Source organism: Gopherus flavomarginatus, chromosome 10, assembly GCF_025201925.1.
Source record: "Gopherus flavomarginatus isolate rGopFla2 chromosome 10, rGopFla2.mat.asm, whole genome shotgun sequence".
NCBI classification, from domain to species: Eukaryota; Metazoa; Chordata; order Testudines; family Testudinidae; genus Gopherus; species Gopherus flavomarginatus.
Window position 1 is genome coordinate 58,743,228 of NC_066626.1, and position 26,555 is coordinate 58,769,782.

The window sequence follows — 26,555 nt, forward strand, 5'->3', positions numbered from 1 at the left end:
TAAACGATTAAAGGCAAACAACTTATGTCAATGCATGTGGAAGAATGTTTTAGTATGTAAATTGTTTCCTTTGTTGTTGCTTATATTTCTTGTTTTTATGCTTCCATAAAGGCTCCATGATAACAGGGCCCTTTGGTGGAATTTCTACATATTTTCTCTTTAGTTCAGGGCAGCTGGTTTCTTTCCTCTCTGAGGAGAAAGCTGAAGTATATTTATCACTCCAACAGTGACTCAAAACAAACAGGAAGTCTTCATCAGCAAGCTCCTGGGCAAGGCAGATACTACGGTACAGGCAGAAAGGAAACAGAGGCCTTCGTCTGTGGGAGTCAGACATACACGGTATATTGCAGTTACAGCAGATAAGTAGATCAGAGATCCACCAAATTATTTTTAAAGTCTTTTTAAAAAAGAAGAAGAGAGATCAAGATATTAACAGGGCTTACTGATACCGTGGGTTCTTGTGAAGTTTCCCACCAAATTGTAGTTTGTCAGAGAAGTATGAACTGTCCACTAAGTGCCTGACACTCTTGATGAACCTGTGTGCAAAAGGAAACCTGTAAGTGAGTTATTCTGAGAGTTTTCACTTTGATCTGGTTGCTTAGGAAAACCACTCCTTTAGTCTGAATAATTCCTTCTTTTAAAGCAGGGCTTTCTGGTAGGGCTGGCTTTCTCATGACTGTTAAGACAGAGAGAAAAAACTCAGAAAGTGTTAGCTATTAAAATGAATATTGATATTTGAAACTAGTTTTTAAAATTACATGTGTTTCCACAATTTTGAGTGTATCAGGCATTGATCCGCACTGAAACTTTATTTCCATGGGCAACTGGAGAAGGCCAGAGAAGTGGAATCACAGTACTCCTAAATTCATACACACACACACACGGGCCAGCAGTGACTTTATCAATCTTCATCTTCTGCAGAATACAATGCCTCACTCTGATTGCCCTAGGATTGATTAGGGCAAGGATGGGCAACTTTAAAGCAGCACAGGGCCACAAAATCCACTAAAACCCTTTGGCAGACCATACTTTAAGTGGCTACATATTACATAACTCATAAATGTTTGCTACAATATGGCATGTTAACATACAATTAACCATGAATTAACAGTGCAAAACTGAAGTTCTTAAATATAAAATCCCTTATTGCACAACCTTGAAAAGTATTTAAACAAAAGAGTTTAATTGTCTGCCGATGTGCATGAAAACAAAACATCAGAACATCTTTCTTAATGTTTTTTCTCACCTGCTCCCAGTCTCTGCCTCCATTCTATTTCCCCATGGACATAGGCTCTGCCATATGGGGTGCAATCCAGGACCGGGAGCAGGACCCCATGTGCTGGGTCGCAATGTTACTCAGATTTGGCTTGGCCACCCCTCCATTATGCCAACAGGAAAGAGACCCCGCCATTACACCACCCAGCTCTGGTTACTTCCTCCCCACTGGCAGAGATATGCTCCAAGCTGTCCACTACTGGCTGGGCCTAGCCAGAACCTGACTGGCTCTCAGCTCCCAAACAATCAGCCAACAGGGAGGCAGTAAATGGAGCTGTGTGGTGTGGGGTGGAGTCAGAGCCTGCGTTGATGGAGAAGCACAGCCAAGCAGAGCAGTCTGAGGAAGCAGCAGCTTTACTAAAAGACTGGGCCCTAAGCAATCCAGCTCAATCTTAAATAAATAAATAAAGAAAAATCTGAGGCTGTGACTCTGCCTGTGGGCACACCAAATAAAATTATATGGCAGCCCCTGGGCCACCAGTTGCCCACCCCTGGACTGGGGACTATTTGACACATTTACAATTCTTTGTTTTAATAATATTTTTCCCCAATATCAAAACATTATTTTAGATACTACAGAACACCTTAAAAAGAGAGGGGAAAAACAGCCCATACATACCAATAACTCCTTCTCCAACAAGATACAATGGAGGACCAATATTGGTAGTAAACTACAGATACCACTCAAAACTCATTAGCAAAGACTGCTCAGAGGCCTCTAAATTACTTTTGGTTAAATACCTATAGTCTCCATTTTTAAAAAAAAATATGTTATGAAGCTCCAGTCCAGCAAAGCATTTAAGCACATGTTTAACATGAAACATCTGAGCAGTCACATTGGCTTCAATGGATCTACTCACATGCTTAAAGTTCACTGATCTGCTGGACTGGGACCCAAGATACTGCATTTCAGGGTCAGTGTAGGCTCATAGCACTGAGACCTATGTCATCCAACCCCATGTAGGATAGTTTGTAGGAATAATTTTCTTCACAGTTAGAGAAATCAAAGCTTCATACTGTCTTATTTCAATGATAAAATTTATTTTGGGCCCAAGCTCTTGGGTTGGCAGGAAGTGGCAATACTGTAGTGATCCCCTCCTTCTACCCTCACAAAGTATGGGCAGAAAGAGGGCAACATGCTCAGCCCCTCACAGAAGAAAAATGCCTTCTATTGCTCTTGTGCAATCCCATCTGGCTGGCTCAAAAACAAGCACTGAAGGACCCATGCCCCAGAGGAAGCCCTCTTTGAAACCAGAAGAACAAATGATACTGGAGGAGCTGTGGAAGGATGGGTCCACCAACAGAGGAAAACTGGATGCTCTCAAAAATATTCACACAGATTCAGGAAAGCTGAATGGGGGTGATTAAGTCTTCCAGTCTCAGCCTTCTCTCTACTTCCCCTCACTGTTCCAATGGCATTTCACAGTCGCCAAGCCAAGCTGGTGAAAAACTCTCAGAAACGGAAGCTCAGTTGGTTCCCTTGGCACCCACCACTGTTACTCCAGGTTCACGGTCCACTAGGAACTAACCGGTCCTATTAAATCCCAGCTGTGGCCTACCTTTTACCCTCACAATGTAAGAGTACCTCTTTCACTTGACTGAACATTCGTTCTGCATTGCATCACGGATTTGGTCCCCAAAGTCTCCTTGCAAGTCCGGGGTAGCAAGTGTTGTGTTTGTCAGTTTTAGGGCTCTGTCTCTCAGATATCCTTGCTCTCAGTTTCTTCCATTTAAGCCTTCTGAAGAGTCTTATAGAATAGTGGCTTTTCTGTTTCATTCACAAACAGCTATGAAGCCACCTCTTTCCTTCCTACTAGAATTTAGGAAGTTGCCATTATCTCTAACTCTCCCTGGAGCAATGTGCTTGTCTTTTATGATAACCTCATGCATCTTCCAGAAGCTTCTCAGTTTATTGACATGCCTGCTCCCCATTCACCTCTCTTAATTCAGGCACATGCAGACACACACTCCCAGCAAGTTGCCATTTTCATTGTATGCCCATATTCCCTTTTAACTGACTTCATGCACATAGTCTCTGCTTGTGCTAAACTCATTAACCATCAGCTTAGCAACAATTTTCAGCAGATACTTTGTTCTAATTCATTTGGTTATGATGATTTCACATTCCTTAATACTTTTTTCAGAGTTGGGCATGTGCACAATGTTGTCACTGTAAGTTATGTAAAAATTGCAGGCCCCAGGCACAAATTAGGTAGGTGAATCCTTTTGCAGCTCAGTCAGCTACTCCCTCAAGTCTGAGTTTAATAACATGTTGCACTTTTATTGCACCTTCCATCTAAGGATCTCAAAGCACCATACAAAGGTGTTCAAGCACTATTGTCCCCAAGAAAATTAAGTCATTGAGAGATGAAGTGATTGGCTCAGTCACATAGGAAGTCAATGGCAGAGCTGGGAATAGAACCCAGCTCTGATAACTCACAGTCCAGTGCCTTAGCTACGTCATCGAACTTCAGAGAGGTTGTGGATAAATTTTCTGCCATTAGGGCCAGATTATCTGCTGTGGCTAGCATGCGGCTATAAGACTCAAGTTGGGAACAAATTAGCAGCTCAAATGTGCTGGCTGACTGGCAAATGTTTACTAGCTGGAGTGCAATACATTTCAGCCACACCTCTTTCCCACTCCCAAAACACTCCTCTTTGCCCCTGATGTGCCCTATACAATTAAAGCTATGGAGAAGGGGATATGGAAGCCAGCTACACCATATCTCTGCTGGGGGAATCAGCTTGTGGGATACAGCCAGTCTGAATTCCCTTTGTGCTTCCTGAATGGCACCAAGGAAGCCAAGCAGGACAGAGCCCTGTTCCTTAAAGTGAAAGAAAGTCTTGGTGATCTCATTATCTGGTCTACAAATAACCATACATAAAATATTTGATACCACAGGCCTTCTGAAGCTGCTGTTTCAGTGCTATAGGAGTACTGGTACCAAGGATGAAAACATTCTAATCTTGATTAGTTGGCTGAAAGTAATTTTTCCCCTGTATTGCGATCTGTCATCTTGTTACTTCTTCCCTCATCTACTTTTGTTTCTATTTTAATTTGAGCTACTTTATGTAGCAACCCCACGCTGAACTCGTCACACTGCAGTATACTGCACAGTGTCCAAAAATTCTTATTCTGGAAATTTACCAATGTGTCATGCTGTACTGAACTTAAGATGCCATTCTGAATCTGTACCACCCATCTACCTGACAACTGGCTCAGAATGAGAAATAATACATGGGACCAAAAAAAAAAAAAAAAAAGAAAGAAAGAAAGAAAGAAAGAAAGAAAGAAAGAAAGAAAGAAAGAAAGAAAGAAAGAAAAGACAGAGATAGCCTCAGGAAAAGAATCCATATGCATACTTACACATTTAATTGACTTTAACCAAAGCCCCTTTTTTAAAGGAAGTATTTTCAAAATGAATACTGATATTTAAATCACAGTAGCAACGGAGGGTCAAAAATGAAATTGGGAGTGGTGAGGGGGACAAGCATTTGGAAGCCAGAAACAAAGCTTGGCAATTGAAAGCAGCAAGAAAAGTGTTATGCATGCAACTGCTTAAGTCTTGCTTGACTTTGTGATGACAAAAAAAAAAGTCTCTCTTTTTCTCAGCTCAGTGATTACAGCAAACCCACAGTGCCAGCTTCAGACTGGCAAGGCAACTAGCATTGCACACAAAAACAAATTCACTGGGTTTTTTTAATGCATAAATTGGTTTAATTGTGAAGGTCTCTCACACTCACCCATTTCCTCTCCATCATTTAAGGGATATTTCTCCTTCTATTGTCCTTCTTTAAAGCTAACAAAATAGTAAACAAACAAGGAATGAGAAAAGTATATTCCATGTGTGAAACAAATGTAGATTATGCCCCTCATAAAACTCACCAGGGTTTAAGAGCACCAGTGAAAGAAGTATACCAATGCTGCTGCTGCTGAGAGTTAGAGTTTGTCATACCTCATAGCCCTGAGAGGTGTTGGTACTGCTATTTAATTGTCAGAAGATGAAAGTATTTCCGAGAGAGGCACTTTCCATCCTGTCTTTCCCTTTAGAATCTGACATTTCTGATACTCTCCCCCCCACACACACACACATTCCATCCAGTTGTTCCAACTGAAAGAACAAACAAAACAAGATAGATTTATTTAAAGAGATCTGAACCCTTAAGATACTTTAGCCTGCAGAGCCCTATTCTGACAATACTGAATATTAAGAATTGCAATTTAGACATAACAGTGTTGGATCAAAGGTCCACTTTTTAGATATGGAGAACTATGGTTCATCTATCTGGATTATTAGCATATTATAATTTTTCTTGAACAAATACACTAACTTCAGATAATGCAGAGGAAATGCTGCTTCCTATTTATGTTTGAGCTTACCCACATCAGCCCTCATGAGAGGTCCATTCCAGCAGGTCCACAAGGATTGTCTATTATAATGTATTGTGTGCCCAGTGGAGAACAGTAGACATTGTAGCATTTGGGAGACCTGCAGGAATGCACTCTGTTCTTTTCAGTAAGAACCACTGACCCATATGATACTTAAAAGTAATGAAATAGTAAATGATCTTGTTCCAAAGCAATTTTCATTAGCATGGATCTGCTTTTGAGGTACAAAAGTTACAGATCATCCATTAATACATTCCGATCTCCCAACAGGATCCCAACCCATGTGTCTTCAGAATTCATTTTTTTATTTTGGGATACAGAGACTTAGAGATAGATTCTGATCTTGTTTACATCTTTGCAAATCCAAAAAGTTCTTTAGAAGCAATGCAATTATTCTAGACCAATTTAACAAGATCAGAATATGTCCCATAGAATATACCCCTATTTCTAGCAATAAAATGGGCCAAATTCTGTTCTCAGCTACAGTGTGTAAATCTGGAGTAATTGCAATGATGTTATTGGAATCCAGTATAGCTGAGGGCAAAACTTAGCCCACCGTGTGCAGTGACACCTGCAGGAATGATAAGGCAGTAGGCTTTGAAGAAAGAAAAATAATAGTATCAGGATTACTAGGGTATATATAGTCAACCGAGCCAGTCCACCCACCCTCTTCTAGAGAATAGATCCTCAGCACATCAACCTGACAGAGAGGAAAGTCATTCTCTTCACATTATAAAGATACATATATGAACCATAATTGAACCGTCAAGATGCAAGCATGCCTAAACTGAGTAACCATATGATTGCATGACAGTAATCTTTGTCCATCAGTCCCTCTCTACTGTTTGTTACCCTCTTTCATTAGGCCATATCTAAAATTCAGATTGTAAGCTCTTTGTGGGCAGGGTCCTTATCGTTCTGTCTGTAAAGCTTCATGACTCTTTTCATAAAAATAATAAGTGATTTGGTTGCTTGAGGCGTTTTCTCCCCAGAAATATTCTAGTAGGTTAAACAAAATGTTGGTGTCAGATAAGAGTGAGTAAAAGATTTTTGATAAAAGAACTGGGTGAAGAAATGAACACTTACAGGTTCTTAACTCTTCCATAGCCATTGAGCATCTACCACCATTTTCTTTTGACTGCTGTTTAGACATTTTTAAGGTCCTTCATTTTCAGGGTTTTTTTGTTTGTTTTAATCTCCCAGGAATGTATCAGGTTTTGTTTAAAATCTTCAAAAACCCAGATGGTGTGGGGGAAATCGGTAAAACCAAAAATGAAGGGCACTGGAGGGAGAAGGCCCAGTACCCATAAAGGGGGAAAGAGGGCTACTCACCATGTAGCAGTTGAGGAAGCCTTCCATTCCCTGCAGCAGTCTGGTGGTCTCAGCTGCTGGGACCTTGCTCCTGGCCCGTCTCACTCCCCCACTACACAGAGGAAGTGAACAGGGCCCAACTGAAGGGCCAGAGTCATGAGGGGTGCAGAAAGCTGGAACTCTTTAGTACTGACCCCCCTGCCGGAAGAGCCTCCTCCTGACCCCAGGCCTTCAATGTGGCCCACCCACTTCCCTAGCAAAAAAATTCCCAGATCCCAGAAGAGCCAACGTTCAGGTGAAAAATGAGTAAAACCTGAATATTGACTCTTTCAAAACCTGGGGAAGTTGCAGGAAAATTGGTAAATACCAGTAACACAGAGCCTTAGATAATTTTTATTTATTTGGGGCTTCCTGATCTTGGATTTCATAGTGTACAACTTTCTTTCTCCCCCTAAAAGTAACTAACTGCAGCATATAGCCCAAAGAACTTACATTCTGTTTCCTAGATATAGACAGCCCATTGCTTACAATGAAGGTCCTAGATTTTCCTGTATTTATTAGTAGATTGGCATCCTTTTGAAGCACTAAAACAATGATATTTCTTAGTGCAGTTCTCTTAAGCTAATAGATTGGTCCATCTCTCTAATGAAAGCGAAGTGAGCTCTTTCTCACACATATATGTGTGTGTGTGTGTGTGTGTGTGTGTGTGTGTGTATGCACGTGCGCATGTGCACATTCCAGCATTTCTAAGCAACTTGGTCATCTGCTTTCTTGAACTGACAGTCATCTACTATGTTCCGTGAATTACAATGAGTTATTTAATTGAACAAGCTCTTGTCTCAACACAAGTTCCTCTTTCTTAGCTGGTTTATTAAATATACTTTCTTCATCAACATCTACAAAACAAACAAAGTCTGTGTTCTTACACGCAGATTCAAAATCTAGTATAATTATATCATGTAGCATCTAAGTCTTTAATGTTGTTTTGTCCTGACCTAATGTCATGTTTTAGGATTTCTCAGACATGCTCTTTCTGTGTGCAATCCTCGACATCTGTTTACAAAACTTCTTGCATTTTTCCCCTTCTTTATTACTTCACTAGAAAATTCCTTGCCCAATTCAGGCTTACACTCAACAGAGATTGATTCATGTCAGTTGGATTTTATTCTGTCATTAACCATTTGAGACCTATATTTACAAACTCAGTCAAGGGGAGGCATTGCATCATGAGATCTATGAATTTATTTATTTTATGGGATTTTCTCTGGCGTCCACCACTTTAATAGCTGAGCACCTACAGACACTCGTTAATATATCCTCCCAACCCTCCTTGAGATGTTGGCAAGTATTGTTTTCCCCGTGATACAGATGAAAGCTTGAGATAGAATGCGATTAAGAGACTTGCCCAAGGTTATACAGGAAGTTGCAGCAGATCTGGAAACAAAAGCCACATCCTCTAACTCCCTGTCCAGTGACTTAACCTCTGGAATGAAAGGACCAAGCTCAGCTCTGTGGTAATATTAACACTATCATAGCTCTTTTAATATAAACTTTATAATAATTCACAAGTTAACCAGGAAAGTACATCGAGCTCCCAATGCCGCTTTCCAAGGAAAAACTGAAACCACCATAAAGCAGGTGGAAATTAGTCCTTGTATACAAAACAGAATAAACTGTTGTACTCTCTGCCTCTTCTTCCCCTCAGAGTAAACCAACCACAGGCATAGAAGTTACTCTAAGGGCTGGTCCACACTAGGGGGGGGGAAATCGATCTTAGATACGCAACTTCAGCTACGTGAATAACGTAGCTGAAGTCGAATATCTAAGATCGGATTACTCACCCGTCCACACCGCGTGGGATCGATGTTCGCGGCTCTCCGTGTCGATTCCGGAACTCCATTGGGGTTGATGGAGTTCCGGAATTGATATAAGCGTGCTCGGGGATCGATATATCGCGTCTAGATTAGACGTGATATATCGATCCCCGAGCAATCGATTTTAACCCGCCGATACGGCGGGTAGTCTGGACGTGGCCTCAGGGAAAGAACAGAAGCACTTCATCTATGGATCACATACTTCAACCTCGGCACCTAACGTAAGCAAGACATAAAAGTAAGAGTTAATAATTCCTGAGTCTTTTTTTTCCACCCATTTTCTTTTTCTTAAAAATCAAAGAAAGTGAGAGCAAAGACCCCTCAGAAAAAATTGTTCAAGCCATTCATTGGCAAATAGTAAAATAATTCCAAGTGTCAAAAGATGATCAGAACTGAAGCTCATACAGTATTTATGTCCATTCTCCTCTCCCTGTTCCCACATCACTATTGATATCAATAGGAACAATACACACACATACTTACACAGTATTAGGCCTTATCCTGCAAGCTGTTCAGCACAGCGACCCAATGAAGTCACCAGAGCACTAAACATGGGTGAGGAATCCACCCGCATGGAGAAATCTGCAGGGTCATGGCCCAATTCTTCCACCCTTACTCATGCTGAGCAGTGCTCTCCTCTGTGAGTAGCCTCATTGAAATGAATTGGGCTATTCAAAGAGAAAGGCACTGCTACACGCAGGCACAGGAGGCAGAGTTGAGCCTGTAGGGAAGAAAAGAATACATTCGGGTATACAGTAGAGAGAACTTTCCTATAGTTTCACTTTTCTTAATAGTCCAACAGTGTGCTCAGTGAAATGAATTTGGTGGTCTCAGTCCAGCGCCCACTGGACAGGTGTCAACAGAAAACCCACTATCACAAATTGCTCTGAACTAACATTCTTGCTGTCAGTCTCAGCAAAAAAAGACCATGGACAAAATAGGCACTGAGAATAAGTGAACCCCCTCACCACTAGAGGTGGTCTCTCCATGACATCATTATAGCACACTGGTGAGGGCCTCAGTCGTTATCCTTCATGAGCAACACATACACACACACACTTATTAAAGAATAAGCTCCCAAATCTCTGTCATATTCAAGACCTTTTAATGAAAGCATTTTAGTGCAGTTTTAATCCTAATGCCAAAAAGAGGCAAACACTTCTACATTGTCTCCATATACAGGATGCTGGCTTGACATCATTTAATAAAGACAATGTTCATGCTCTCTCTCTTTGTTATCCAGTATTTGGAATCATGTGAAAAACTTGGCTGAGTATGAAACAACTTCAAAAGACACATTTCTGTGCCAGCCAGGATGCATCAAAGTAGGGAAACTAACGACCCAATTCACCTGATCCTACTAGCTGATAGAAAAGTACAGGGAAGCTGTTTTATCAATGTACCTTCCTAACACTTCCTTCCTATTCCAGATTCTATTTTAACTATTCTTGCATCCCACCAACCAGGCCTTCTGTCTGCTGCAGTTCTCAACTTTAAGGGATGTGAAAGGAAAAGCAAAGGAAAGCCTAAAAAAGAGAGGCCTGTACGTTTCTGTGCAGTTACTAAGCAGTCATATCCTTCTGCTTTCCCCTGAAAATCAAGTATCACCTTATCGTTTCCTCACCAAGATTAACTCCTGCTTCCTGAAGAGTATTTCTGAGGTAGAAAGCAGAGGTGGTGAAAAAAAGGGGGAGCTGAAAAGCCCAATCTGTCAAACTCCATTTTAGAAGAAAGAAAAACTGAAAAGTGAACGTATTTAACATGAGCTATTTCCTGCACTCAGGAGGGAAGAAAGCATGCTACTAACTGTGTGCATGAGGAGATCTGCACTAGTGTTATCTCTGACCTGCAGCTTAGCCCTTGTGTCTCAGCTGCCAAAAAGCTCCTATTCAACGTTATGCTGAGTTCATCAATGCTCCACGTGTCAGGATCCTAACAGGAAAAAGCAGGACAGACAGTCACTCTATTCAACTGCCTGGGGACCCCATGACAACTAAAATCCCCTTGCAGACTGTCCATATCAACCTATGGCAGGTCAGAACACATAACCTCTCTAGAACCACAAGCTCAGGCCCACACCCTTTCCCCTTGTCAACACTGTCACTTTAAACAGAACATCTAGCCTTATCACAAAACCTGAAGTAAGTATGACAATTAAGATGGATTGCAAAGCCTGCTTGTGCTTTACAATTAACAATAACTTGGCAGCGTGTCCCACGCAACTGTTGGGTGGTATGGCAAGAACTTTATCCCTGCTTAGTACTGCATTAGCATATTTAGTAGGCTGCAAGACATAATTCCTAAGATATGAACATATTTTGTCTTTTCAAAAATCTGCAGTTAAGCTATAATGTGCAGACAGTGTACAACAGGCAACAAACTTTGCAAACCCAGTGCTGTAAGAGAAGTGTGCTAAAAATGGTCCTTTTACCTTATGTCAATTATCTATTTAAGAAGGAACCTATTAAGTAAGAAAAGTTTTAGCATAATCTTGGTTAGGAAACAGTAACAGCTCAGAAACTATAGTTGATATTCAATCCTGAATTCAATATGTAAACAATGGAATGCTTAAACAGGGTGTTATTTTCTTAGCAAAAGCATGTACTTGTCTTCCGCTATTCATTTTAACTTTTTGCCTCCTATCCTCAGATAATGCAGATAATTTCCATAGTAAAAAAAACATTGATAGCTTCATGGTAGCCTTTTCTTCTATATATGAAGTCTCTCTCTCTCTCTTTCTCTCCTCCCACCCCCAAACTGTTATTTACACTTATTTTAACACATCTGCCAAATTAATTAAATGCTTTAGAGAGGCAGTTATTTGGAATGTCCTGACTTTACTGGTTTCCTACACAAGAGACACTCAGGCCTCTTGGCTTTTTAAGTATGTTTACGGTATACATTATCTGTAAAATCAGACCGAGTCGAGGGGGAGGGGGATAAAGATCTTTCTGCGATAGCCAGGACATTGTCCTTCTTGACATCTGTGTTGCTGGTGGACAGGATATCCTGCCAAATGTAATAAGACAACTGTGTGACCCACCTTGTGAGAGGCACCACTAACTGATTAGAGCACAGCAGGAGTGGGTGCTGATTCTTCTAGCCCTGTGCTACATCCTCTACACAGAAAAAAAAGAAGAAAACTCCCTTACAGAAGGGAAAGGACAGAAAAGGCCCAGTTTAGGTGAGTAGCTTATATTCGAAACAGAGAGAGCAGATGACAGTAACAAATGCAATTTCACATACAAAGACTTTTTTCAGCAGAGTAATGGATTAAACCACCTGGCAATCCTGGCAAGAAAAGAAGAAAATCTTAGGCTGTGACAAACCAAACCAGGTGTAACAGGTATAAAACTTTTGCTTTCCAATAATACCCCTCTCTTCCCTGGAACGCGTTGACAGGTGCAGAAGTTCAAGTTACAGTGGGGAAGTAGCAAATAAATACACAGCATTAGTGTCTGACGTGCTTGCTGAGCAACCGGGGATGTTAATAACTGGCAAGGTACACTAATCTCTGATTGCAACATTTGGTTTACCTTAATCTGGAGGGACAGCTGTATTAAAGAGGGAATTATACTAATCAGTTCAAGGCCCTTGCATATAAAACTTCCCATTAGGCTTAAAGTACAACAGCTTACGCTCATTCTCTAGGAGCCTTACATCTGGTTCTGAATACGGCTGTCTCTCATTTGCAAGGTACAAACTGAAAACAAGGGAAGGGGGGGCTGACAGTTGCTGGAGGATGGCTGATAGAAGAACAAGCTACTAATTCTTTGAAATTTTTTACAGCACAAAACTAGCTGTAAGGCATCTTAATACTAAAAAAAACAGGCATGTGTTATCAACCCTAGGCCATTTTTTCCTGTTACCGGAGGTGACCAACATAAAATAAAATTGATGATGTCAGTCAAAAACAGCTAAGCACAAAGCTTGGCTTTGTTATCTTAAGTCAGAAGGTATGATAGGCCATGCCATATGGCTTTAATCCTCCTATATCTTCCATCACCTAACAGGCAACCTTCATGTAGCATGACCTTATTTGGCTGGTCTCAGGTTAGGGCTGCCCAAAGGGGATTTTTCTGTTTCTGCTATATCCAAAGGTTTATGTTGATTTTTTTTTTTTGAGGCCTGCAAACTATAAATCCGACTGATTACTCTGCACTCTTTTGCTTGACTGAGCCTTTACAATCAGACATCCCCGTTAACAATAAGCTCCTAATGAATCAAACATCTATGGCATTAGTTTCACCTAGCTGCCTCTTTCCCATGCACTGCAGCTCTTTGTCAGACCTGGCTTGATGAGAAAAGCTAGTGACACTTGGTGCACCTATTGATAAACAATTCAGTAATGAGGGGCATAACAAAAATTACCTAAAACAACCTGATTAAAAATGACAGGCAAAGGCTACTACAGAGCTTCGCAGTTAAGGTAACTCTTGGACTTTGGGCTTGCACAAAATAATTAGGTACAACAAAATTTTCTCTAAAATTACCACTTTGTACTGATCTTCTTTTTTTAATCTAACAATTTAATCAATGTTACAAGAAAAATACTCCCTGATATTTTATATCAGATTCATCCTTTTTGAGGAACTTTGTGGTTCAATGTGGTATTGTTTTTTCTCTTTCTTTTAAATTCTAAACTGATAGTAAAGTCAGTGCTACATCTAGTTCAACTTATCAATTGCCAGAAATTCCGAAATTAAAACTCAGGCTTATACTTCCTTGTTGCTTAAAAGCACACGTGGGCTGTAAATAAACTGTGAAAATGAAAGCTGGCTCCAAAGACAAAAATAAGAACAAAATGGAAAGACTGCACCACACTCTGACGATGAACACCGGGATCTCTCAGTAAGAAAAAATGTGTTAAAAGGGCACGCACTGCAACTCTCAAGCAAACTTTGAAACAGGAGTGCAGGAGCATAACAGTGCTTGATTCAAAATCAGAAATGTGCATTTGTGTAGCAGCATGTTGGGAGGGTTTCAATCAGTGCACAGATGCACTTGAAAATCAAATATGGACATGGGCAATGTTTTTTTGATATAGCAAATGAGGACTGATGACATGTTTATTCTTTGCAGATGGATCCAGTACAAAACCATACTCTGCAATGAAACAATATCCACCATTTGCTGCTTTCTAGAGCTGCAACAAAATGGTGGCAAAGACAGAATGCACACATCTTTCTCCCTTCCTTCCACATGCTCCCTACCTGGTTCATGATCCTGACACACTCAGAATGTCACTTGGTTTTATTTTTAATTGTTTTGGGAGAGAGGGCTTCTATGAAGGATATGAAAAGAGACACTGTGGTTTGAAAATAGCAGCTTATTTGCTTACTAGTTAAAGAGCAGAAGAGAAAAAATATCAAAGAAAAAAGGATTTCAATCATCATAAATATGTCCTTTTATTGTGAAAATATTTTTCTCAGAATAAATATGTACAGTTGGAATGGCTGTGTGAATGGCTGAGCCCAGTGCTCAGCTGGTGTAAATCAAAGCTTTGTGGATATCCATGGAACTATGCCACTTTACATCAGCTAAGAATTTGGTCCTAAGTTCCCGGAAATGTGTAATTTACAGTTCAGAGGTAATACATACCAAATTATGTTGGAGATGCTGATGAAAATTTAGAGATATGGTAGCAATTTTTTTAAAAAATTTTTTAAAAAATACAACAGCAGTTGCTGACGATCACAAATGGCCAAATATAATGTACTCATCTGAAAGGCAACTTCACTTTACAGGTTTTAGTAATCTTTTCCAAATTCTGACATATACTTTGTATTTCAAGGGAGGAGCCAAAAGTTAACTATTCATAAAAAAAAATCCACACATTTTACAAATCAGTGATTAAAGAAAAACACATGAATTAATATGAACTTTAGGGTCTTGTATGAAAGTAATTTAAGTATATTCAAATCAAACTTTATAGACACTTGACTTCCACTACTGATTAATAATAATAATCCTATTTTCCCTTATATTTTCAGCATGAATACTGAATGTCAAAGCTAATTTTCTCGTCAACTTAAACATTATCTAAAGAATTGCAAACGCAGTTGGATACACAGGACTTGAGCCTCTTCTCACACAGCCTGGTTTGACAGCAGCGTAAATCCACTGTCAGATTTACACCCGAATAAATGAGATCTGAATCTGGTTCTGAATTATTGGAGAGCCAAAGATCTGATAGTAAAAATCCAACTAAAAGTACATAAATCTGCAGGTTCTTTTGACCCTGCAGTTCCTGGCACCATACCAAGTAGAAATCTGCAGTTGCACTTTCTGTGATTCTAACACCTTGTTATCATTATGGAACATAACAAAAGCCTATGTTGAGTTATCTAAATGAAATAAATCTACTGGACTTCCACTGCTGGATTTTATGAGATGTGTGTATACAGTAAGTAAGATATATGTAAAAAAAATCTTTTTACCAAGTTTGAGCATGCATCTGTTGAAGGCAGAGGACCTAGTTCTCATGTATGTTAAGGCCACTTTGCACCACCCTGCCCCACTTTAAGGCCCCTTTATGCTGTCAGAATGGTACAAAAGGGCCTACGGAAATAAGGCTTATGACCCAAAAGTGTGAGGGAGAAATTCTGCTCTCAAATACACCTTTGTAAATTTAGAGTAACACCCTTTGCTTGAATGGAATTACTCCAGATTTACAATAATGCAAATGAGAAAAGAATTTGATTCAGTCAATTAACAAAACTCCGCCTTTTGCTCTATTTGTTCCAAAAGAAAACTCTAATAATCTAATTCGACATATAACAAAATCAGGTTCCCAATTAAGACAAATTCATATTTCTTCATAGCTGTGTTAACAGCTGTATTCATTTTAGGAAATGCGCATGCTTTATGAAGTCAGTTTTTATCTAGTACACGTTAAAAGTAAAATTCACTCATGCAGTCCCTGCATAAAGTCTGAGGGAACATATATTGTGTATGAGAACTGGGTACACAAAATCTATCCTCTCCACCAAAAAGCAGAGAGGGGATAGCCCACAAGCCTCTGCAGTAACCCCTGGATTGTGATCCCTGCACGCATGCTATACAGCGGTGTGCGGCCACTAGAGCCACATAACTGCAGATCCTTTGGCTATGGCCCTTCCCTTTCTTCAGGTCACCCTTCAATCCTTCCTCTCTTCTGTACTGATCTAAGCAGAACTAGCATACAATCCAAGTTCCCCATGTGCATGGGGTGCAAACTATCCACGCAAGTCCTTACACACACCGGTGGCTCTGATACATTGGATGGCACTCTGCAGTGGCTGTGAGCTGCATGAATCTTCCCATGTTTTTGTCTGTCAGCTAATGACAAATACAACTGAAACATGTTCAGTTTCCCAGGCTCTTTAATTAAGAACTTTTTTGTTTTCATTTAGATATTTAATGGAGGGATAATTTACTACAAAAAAGTTATGAAAGGCCAGACCCTCAGCTGGTGTAAATCAATGTAGTGCCAATGAAGTCAGCATGGCAGGAATCTCCAGGTGGCATAGAGCTACTATATTAGATCTATGTCATCCTTTCCTGGTATGTGATATGACTCCAGTGATCCTCAGCTGCTAGAATAATCCTTTGGGGTCATATGCAGCTGGTGGCAACTTAGAGTAGCCCTTTGGGCTGCTCTAACTTGTGCCAGCCCCCAGTCAGCCAAAGGCCAGGGATCTGCAATGGCATAACACCATCTCCCTGTCTCCCTACCACTAGATCTGTGGCAGGGGCAACTCCAGAAAATCAGAAAATACAGACCTATCATTAGAGTGTAACATGTGAGCGCTCAGGCACTGGATAAGCCAGTGGTGGTGATGTCATGCCATTTGGCATGCCAGGGTTGTAGGATTATGTATCTGGGTGAGAGTGATAAAGATGTGACCTGCTACCTTTGTTTTGACAGAAATAAACGTGTTGTCTTTTATTGTCCTTCACCTGACTCTGCTTTATTATTCATGCCATCACTACTGTTCACTATTAAAAGCTGGCCAATCCAAATAGTGAATTTATATGCATGTGAGGATCTCTCATTTGTTAAGTGTGTTCCACACAACTTTTTTTTTTTTAAAAAAAAGCTTAAACATTCTAATTTAAATTTAAATGTATTTTACCTATTTGGTCTGATTCTGTTGTCACTTACACTGACGTAAACAAGACGTAACTCCACTTTAGTCAGTGGAGTTACTCCAGCCTAAGTGTGATCAGAATAAGGCCCAGTAAAAATAATTTAGGCTAGATCCTCAGCTCCAGCACTGTTAATGGATCTGTGCCAATTTACACCAGCTGAAGATCTGGCCATTTCTTTTTACAAGTAGGAGACACTCATAAACCAGATCACTCCCATTACATCCTGAGGGTAACAGAATATTGGCAGCTTCAGTATGGTTCTGAAGGCCAAATTCTCCTCTTAGATAACTTGCATAGGCTAGACTGGTTGTTCTCAAACTGTGGGTTAGGACCCCAAAGTGGGTAGCAACCCCATTTTAATGAGGTCGCCAGGACTAGCTTGGACTTCCTGGGGCCCAAAACCAAAGCCTGAGCTCCACCACCTGGAGCTGAAGTTGAAGCCTGAGCCCCATCACCTGGGCTTGAAATTGAAGTCTGGGGGCTTCAGCCCCAGGTGGTGGGGCTCATGTTACAGGCCACCTGCCTGGGGCTGAAGCCCTTGGGTTTCAGCTTTGATCCCCCAGCTCAGGGCATTGAGGCTGAGGCTTTGACACCCTAACGCCGGGTGGTGGCAGAAGGGGGTCACGGTGCAATGACTAGACAGCTCCATACATTTTACTGGGCCAAGACATACACGTGCCAGACATGGCCCTAACATACATAAGAAGATGCTGTTCCTAAGGACAGTTACCTAGCCTACTACAACAAATTACTGTAAAGGCAGTTTTATCTAGGGATGAGTACACCTCAAAAGATTCAGAATTTAGGTTCAACTAGGATTTGCCTTCAAATTTCAGGGACCTGTTTGGACTCTTGTGCAGTTTAAGGAAGTCCTATTACAATGGAACAGAATCATTGGGACATAAAAATGTCCCAACCATTCCTCCTCACTCCCAGCCTACTCCCAGCCTTCCCCAGAATGGCCACTGCAGCAGAGAGCACAGAGTTAGAGGAGGAGAGTTGGGACAATCCTCTGTCCCTGCCTGCAGGTATATGGGATCTTGGGGAGCAATTACCACACAGGTGGGGTGCAAAATAAACTTTATTAAGAAAATGCAAAAACAGGGAAAATTTAATAGTGAGGGGTATGGGGTTTGTTAAGGTAGGCAATTGGGGAGGGAGTTCTTTTAGTATAGTATAGGGGGTTTCAATAGTGGGGTACAATACAGTGGGGTACAATACAGTTGGTAACCAACTAACACTGAAGTATAAATGTAACAGGTAGCTAACAATTTCTAGGTAAAGGGTATGTCACAGCAGCATATAACCAACTAACAGTTATGGGTAAAATGTGTTAAATAACCAACAACTCTAGGTAAAAATGTGTCACAGTGGTGTAAATATAAAATGTGAGGTGTGTGAGAGAGAAAAAGGGTAACCAATGGGGTTTTATGCTAGACTTCAGTAATACAATTGAGGTTTGGCAGCAGTAGGAGCGGGGTGAACACGTGGGGGAAGGGATTAAAAGAGAGAGAGAGAGAGAGAAAGGCAGTGGTAGAGGAATGAGGTTAGGGGATGGGGGAAGAGGAGCACGTGGTGGAGCAGAAACCAAAGATAGAGGCGCTACAGAGGGAGATTTAAACTCAGGGAGACACAGAGAGCAGACAGGCTGCAAGTTTAAACAGCAGAGAGACTGCAATGAGTGACTGGGGAGCTCGGGGGAGGGGGGGATTGGGGCAGTGGGAAGACAAATTCAAATAGTAAAAACCTTATCTAGCCCCTAACTTAATCAAACTTATATAAAATGACAAGCAGCTACAGAATACAACCAGGCAATGATTTTCTAAACTTATCTTAACCAACAATTAGGCAACACAACAAATATCACAGAAAGTTACAAGCTCTACAATCTTAACAAACTATGACTTATTAAATTAAAAAAAAACAAGACCTATGGTGCACCTTATGCTATGGGGAGGTTACAGAGGGCAGAGTGGTATGTATCCAGGACCCAGCTCCCAAGGAAGCCAAGGGATGGTGGCTACAGCGGTGGATACAGCTGAAAGCAGAGAGCCCCAAGGCAAAGCCCACAGGAGCAGAGCTTAGCAGTGGCAAAGAGCCCTGTAGTTTAAGAGAGGTTTTAAGACACAGACCAAGGTTTAGCTTGAGTCTGTGTGCTGGGGAAACAGAGCCAGCAGCTAAAATAATAAAATAAAAGTATAGAAAGTTTTACAGAGGGATTCTTACCAGTCCCCAAGGCAGCAGCAAAGGCAGAAGCAGCAGCAACATCAGAAGAGGCAAGGAGGGTTCGGTACAGTCTCAATAATCAGGAGATCTCTCAGGTAGCAATTCGTTCTTCGTGGGGGGGTTTTCAAAAACGAGGGTATGCTCAAAAATAAAACGAGAGCGGAGAAAGGACCCCCCAGAACCCCTGGCTGATCAGACCAGGCAGCAATGCAGGAACCTTTTTGAGGTGTGTTTCAAAAATGTCTGGTTTTAAAGGCAAACTTGGGCAGTTTCCCACCAGTAATCCTGATAGGCTCCCTCTGTCACAGGGGAGGGGGCACAGGGGAAAAACTGAAGGTAAGCCCAGAGACATGCCTGGACATAGTCCTGTGCAATAGGTGACTCAAGAGCACATGAGACTATGACTCATGCCCAGGATCTTAAAACCACAATAGGCCTTGCAGCTCTGGACATTGCCTACCCTACACCAAGCCCAGGTTCAACGAGGTGATAACAGGACTAACCCTTTGAAAAGGGCAGTGGTCCCACTTAGCATGCAGCACAAGTGGCCATCCCTTTGAGAAGGGCAATGGCTCTTGTTAAACAACTTAAGGGGCCCTCCCTTTGAGAAGGGCAGTGGCCCTGGTAAACAACTTAACAGCCAGGGAAGGGCGGCCACAGGAGAACAGAAAACAAAATGGAGTCTGGGGAAACAAAATGGAATAGGGGAATAGCTGTAACGGACATCCTCCAGAAAACTCCCGCAGCTGCTTTTCTGAACTTTTGTGAGAGGTGCACGGGCACAAAGGAGCCATAAGACAACAGTGAATTGGGCCAACAGAGAACGGGACAGGGAAAGTCAGACTGCCTAAAGTTTTTCGTAACGGTAAAAGCCTTTCCACCTCCTCCACTCCATTACTATACCATTCACTATGCTCACTTCCTACACAGGTACAACTCCCAGCATCACACATAACACGTTGACTTGATAATCTGAGAAAGAGGTTAGTCCTGCTTTGGACCCCACATGAGCTGTCAGAAGAGGGATACCCCACTCCTGCAGACCTTATACAGTAATTTGATTTAAACTTTGTTGCTCATTTAAGAAGACAAAAGTGGAGGGAGATTGCTTAAAGTTAGGTCCATAAATAAGTGATTAGATTTTTTAAAGATGCTGAGCACCCACAGCTTCTATTGGCTTCAGCAGTAGTTGCAGGAACTCAATACTTCTGAAAATCAGGCCATTCATTTAATTGCCTCGTTTGGGTGACTTTCTTTAGGCATCTAGGTTTGAAAAATGTTACAATACGTTTTGCTCTCTTATTTATAAAAACATTTGGCTACTCCGTCAACGTATTGCACTAGTAGAAAATGCATGGCGATCTGACATGCAAGTGTACTCTGGGACTGAATCAGATTTGAAATCGTTAGTTCTCATTAAATAAATAGCATATTATGTCACCTGTTTATATCCAACATGTTATTAATTCAGAATGCAACAAAGGATCATAGTTCAGGTTGAGTGGGAAGGTATACATTGTATAGGATGATAGTAAGGACTTCTCAACAAACACTTTACTAAGTTGGTTTGAAACGACTATAGGTAAAGTGGTACAACTACATAAAGCAGAGACAGTTATATTAGTAAAATGGTGCTTATTATTCCCATAAATTTAGAGAACTAAGTTACATCATTATAAGGCACCATTATAACTATTTTGATTTTTAAAACAGTTAAATTGGTACAAAAGCTACATGTAAACCAGATCTAGATGAAGAAAAATATATATCTTGAGTAGATGCATCTCTTAACTGTATTTTGAGCCTCTCACACTTTTGAGATTCTTTTGAGGTAGACGAATTATACTATGGACATTGTAAAATGCTTTTCTGGAGGTTAGACTCATTTGATACACATTGTCAACCTTAACTATTTTTTAAAAAAAGGTGTTTAGTAAAATCCTAATTAATCTTGCAACCCAACACACTTCTGTTGAATTCTTTAGCCAAGGCCCACATCCCTAAAATAAGGAATTTCTAAAAGCCATTTCCAATTGGGTATAACTTTCTTCTTCCTTCCTGCTCATCTTCAGAAACAATTTCAGTCAGAGCTAGAAGTGTGCTGAGAAACCCTGCTTAGAATCTCAAATAATTCCTGCCTATTCATTCATTCATTACCTCTCTAGCAAGAGAATGTGCAGTTACTAGAATTTTATACAATTAGTGCTCTGAGAGTGCTTTAAATGCAAACCTGTAAGAGGAAAGTAAAAACAAATCAAAGTTAATTGTGACTGGCTGGAACAAAATGCTTAAATCAATATGACGATGGCTCATCTGCTCGTCATTTAGCCATTACCTGGGAGACGAACACCTCCTGCTGTGCCTGATTTTTGATACAGATTTACGACTGCCTCGATTTTGCAGATACATGCTAAGCCAAAGACATCCCAGACTCTCTCTGTCATTATACTGTTTGCCCTTAATATCTTCTTTTATTCATTTGTTCTTTATGTATCTCTCTTTGTTAGAAAGACACGCACACATGAAAACTTGAGCATTCAGGAAGTTTAAAACATAGGAGGGGCCGGGGGGCTGAAGAGCAGTAAGAGCAGAAGCCAACGTCTCCAGCTTGCATTATATGTTATTTTTCCTCCATGAAACCAAACAATTCTCCCAGACAAGAAAACCTGTGCTAAAAGAGAAGAAAAGGAAAGAGAGAGAGAGAAATAATACATTTCTAAATAAAAACTGGAGGGTGGGGGTTACATAGCTCCATTCAACTTAGAATTAATTTCAGAAGTTTTCTTTACAAAATACAGAAGTCACTTCAAAAGATGTTGCAAGTACAAATTTAGAAATAAAAGCTTCATTGTTTGGTGTTTAACATATTTAGTGCCTAAGGATGTAGAGAATACAACTAATGAAAGGGCACTCGGATGACCCTATGGAGATACATGGCCTGATTCTTATCTCACAGCAGCAGATATCAGGAGTCTAGTCAAGTCAATGGAGTTACGCCAGTGTCCAGGAGGTCAGAATCAGGCGTATTGTGTCCAGCCCTGGGATTTGTTGAAAGTGTAGCCTCTGGGTTTTAATAGCAATGTCTTTTAGTTCTTGACAGCAAATGGCAGGGTAAATCAAAATTATGATAAAGGAAAGATTTTAACTCGTAACACAAACCTGGTATTTTGTATATTACTAGATCTTCTTTTGGGGAGATCCACCATAAAAGAGAAAAGCTTATTATAATCACATTTGCACATACGAACATTTGAGGGTTATGTAAATCCCCTTATATCCTTTCCCTAAACTGTTGTTAATAATATAACATACGCTATGGCCCAGACCCACCAGAGTAACTGTGATTTTTACATGATAAAAAAAAATGACACTACAGTCAAAGTGACTAGATATAGCAGACCAATCAAATATGAGAAAAATTAAATATATTTGTCAGTAATTAATCAACTATTTTAACTGTGCTGATCTCAGTCTGGTACATATACAATATTTATTACAATCAGTAATCATGGAATAGTTAGAGAACAGCAAATTCTGGATTAAACATGCTCATGTCACCTCCCTCCCAGTTTACTTATCCCACTAAATTAAATGTGGAAAATGTTAATAATCTGCTGGGTAAAATAGAGTGTAAACAAGTATGGAAAACCTACCAGAAAACTGTTATGGAGGGCTTGAATGGCAAAGTGCAAAGGGCTACAAGAAGAAAATTGTGATGGCATACAAATGGCAAGAGAATAAGAAAGATCTGATAACAGATACCCAGTGTTAGTCTATCAACTTGCTGTTAGCTAGCATTCCACCTACCTCCCCATCAATACATTCATTTTTTGTTATGATAAAGGACATTCATAACAATGTTATAATGACAGTAAATGTAGGATTTAAGGTATATAAAACCTTTACTAACATTAAAAAGCCACCAAGGGGGAGTTACCTTGCACCAGGTTCTATTTAGTGATGGTTCCACTCTTTCACTCACTGACTGCAAATCAGCATTTTTAGTGGACAATAGGCTCAGCAGTGGCCTTATGATTGCCTCTTTTCAAATGGAAATGGCTATCCTAACTCCTCTGCCAGGTTTTTCTTACTAGCACACAAATTGCAGTTTACAAGGCTCTGAGGGGGAAAAAAAATCTTAGCTGAATATCTTTTTTTTTATTCGACAAACTGACATGTAAATTACCCTTTAAGTGCTCCACTCTAGGGCTCTGATCATCTCCTAATTGTCACAGTCAATTGTAGCCAACAGTCTCTTCAATCCCAAGCGCTTTGACAACAAGCATAAGGATCAAAGCAGAATCAGCTCCCTTCAATATCCTTCTGTTTAGGATGCTACAAAAAGCCTGAAAAAGAAAAGGTGTAAGGGCATTACTGTAGAAGAAACTGAGAGCAGGAAGTACTATAATAGTCATTTTCTCCTTCTCTAATATTCTATATCCTTACATGGTCTGTTATCACATACTCATTTCTCCTTCTCTAATATTCTATATCCTTACACAGTCTGTTATCACATATTCAGCATGAATACATAAACATCCTTGAGAATAAATAGGATCTGAAAATTGTTATAATATACGTTTCCTTACCAAAACGAACACACTATACATTTTTACCAATTCCTCCCCTCCCCCCAAACTTTCCCCTCTACTTTGAAAAGTAACATGACAGCAATCATTTAAAAAAGCAACTAATTTATTTTTCTCAAAACAATAACAAATTTTATTGTTCAAGATAAGGCTAGAGGCCTGATTCTGATCCCATCTAAGCCACTGTATTTCAGGAGTAACTCCACTGGTCATGGCGAGTTCCACTGATGTGAAACTGCTGCAAGTTGTATAAGAATCAGGCTGCTTATGCTATATTGTGGCAATGTAATATAGCATTCCAAAATGACTATACACCGTGGTTACATAGCATCTAATGCAAAGTCTATAAATACAATGGGAGTCTTTCCACTAAATCCAATAGGCTTTGGATCAGACCTATAAAGGCCATTCAAAAGAAATATCAACAGTAAGAAAACAGAATACCCCAAAATTACTTAAAAGAAATACAAGTTTCCAAAGGCTGTCCTGGAAAAAAGATCATGTTGCTGTAGTTCTGTAGGAAGACCTGCCTTTACTGTATAAAAGTCCAATTAACAATCACGACTACAGTATATGGCTTGAACAAAGTTTTATACTAGTTCTGTAGTCTGCTATGACATGCTCCTTCCTTCCCAATACCTCACCAAGAAGGCCCTCATGCAAGCTCTGTGGGGTTTGGGACTCCATGTGTTTTGGCAGATGGAAACAGGAACAGGGAGCAACCACTGTGAGTGATATGCTTACCTTAGGATCCTGCAGATAGCCACATGACTATCCGCTAATGTGGCATTTTAACTCCACTGATGTCCCTTAAGCAGCTTGTACAATACAACCACAAGAAGAGGCATAGCACAGCTCCTGAAGAATTTGTGCTAGAGTAAGAGGAGGGTCCACAGAACACCACAGAAGGCCCGGGAAGATGCTCTAAGACCCAATGTTGGAAATAGAGCTCCAAGTTGGGACACATAGTTCCCCTCTGGCTCCCCCATAACCTCACTTCCTTAGAAGGACGCTCTATGAGATGAAGCTCATCAAGTTTCCCAGATCTATCTCCCTCCCTCCTGCAAGGTTTTCCTCACAGAGATACAAAATAACCCAAGTTCATCCAAAAATTCTGCATTCAAGTAACATGGAAGTAGTCAAGAAAGAAAGAAAGAAATTTAGAGATTAGGATTCACATACAATATGAGAAAAGAAGTTATTTATGAGAGTTATTTTTAGGTGCCTGTCTTCTGATGTTCTCAAAGCACTCTCAAAGGATGACACATTTGTTAAGTATTTATTTGTTGATTTCTGTCACAGCACTGAGCTACACATCTAGTTGACTGAGCTAAATTCTGTCCTTTCTTACACCCATGAAACATTCCTGAATCCAATGGGATTGCATAAGGTAGAAGTTAGGGTAGAATTTGATCCAGTGGACTAAGTTTGTCCCACATATAGCTTCACTGTTGTCAATGGAGTTACAATCAGGGCTAAATTTGGTATGGTTTTAGTTAAGGGCTTTTAAAAAGCATTTTGTTCAAAATGGGAGTGTGAGGAGGGATCCTTCCTATATCTTTAGGAGACCTAGGGCACTATCCATGGATCCATATAGTAATAAAATGGCTGAAATGCAGCCCTGGAGACATCTTGTTCAATCTAGGCACAGAGTACTAATTTTAATAATGCATGTATCTCGAGTTGGAGGACTTTTTAATACAGAGTTTTTACAATAATAGTATACATTTAGGTTAATACTAAAGTTGGTCAGAAAATGGAATTTCCTTCTAGCAGGAAATTCTGACATCCTGAAATCTGTATTCATTCCGAATTGGAACAAACAGTCAAAACAATTTTGTGGAAAGGAAATCCCCAAAAATCTGAGTTTGGAAACATGGAAACCTTTTGTTTTCATCATGTCAAAATATTATAATAAAAAAGTCAAAATGAAATGTTTTTACATTTTCAAAATGAAACATTTTGACATGATCAAAATGAAATGTTTAGACTTTTCCCCATCAAAAATTTCACCAAAATTGACACATTTCCAAGAAAAATTTCAATTTGGATTTTCCAACAGAAAATTGTTCCATTAAAAATGTTTCAACCAGCTGTAGTTAATATTACCACAGCCTATATTACCACAACTATAGCTGCAGCATTATTATATAAAGAACATTATATTCCCTAAATGGTGAAGTCCTGAACTTGTCCCTATTGAAATCCATAGCAAAGCTCCATTCATTTCAATAAAATAGAATCAGGCCCATCATTCCTCTATGTAGGTTATCCTTAGACACTTTACCATGAAGGGTACAAAAATGAGTAAATTCTATAGGGCTATTCTGGTCACTGAAATTCCTTTAAAACTTAAAGATGTTTTCACCTCCTTGCTCAACCACAATAGTTCCACATGCCAAGAAAAAGTGCAAGGTAACTAAGAAAATGATTACCTGTTTACACAAGACATTATACCTGCAAAGGCCAGGAGCACCCAGATTATATGCAGGATGGCTGGGGAAAACACACTCCTCAAAAGCCTTTGTATTACTTTTTTTAAAGGCTGTAGCATGCACTTTTCCCAGCAAAGCTCTCTAGTGATGTCTGGTGTGTGGAGAGGGCAATGACTACACCTCATCTGTACAAATACAAATGGAACCAAGTCACTGACTTCAATCAGCAGTGTTCACAGGGCCTTCTTATGCTCAGACAGTCCAACTGTGACTGCCTCCTGTGAGTAGAAAAGGGGAGTCTTCTCTTAGCTCATCTGCACTT

The 26,555-nt window shown here is 40.2% G+C and overlaps 1 long non-coding RNA gene across 6 annotated transcripts in view; it reads right to left on the reverse strand.

Moving 5' to 3' along the window:
• LOC127058909 (uncharacterized) overlaps window positions 1-10,635 on the reverse strand; it is a 49,576-nt gene extending 38,941 nt beyond the window's left edge. For all 6 annotated transcript variants that reach the window (XR_007776484.1, XR_007776485.1, XR_007776488.1 and 3 more), the window contains exons 1-3: window positions 10,459-10,635; window positions 9,334-9,571; window positions 435-536 (exon numbers count right to left, since the gene is read on the reverse strand). This is a non-coding gene — a long non-coding RNA (uncharacterized LOC127058909). The remainder of the gene's footprint in view (window positions 1-434; window positions 537-9,333; window positions 9,572-10,458) is intronic.
• Between the last annotated feature and the right edge of the window lie 15,920 nt (window positions 10,636-26,555).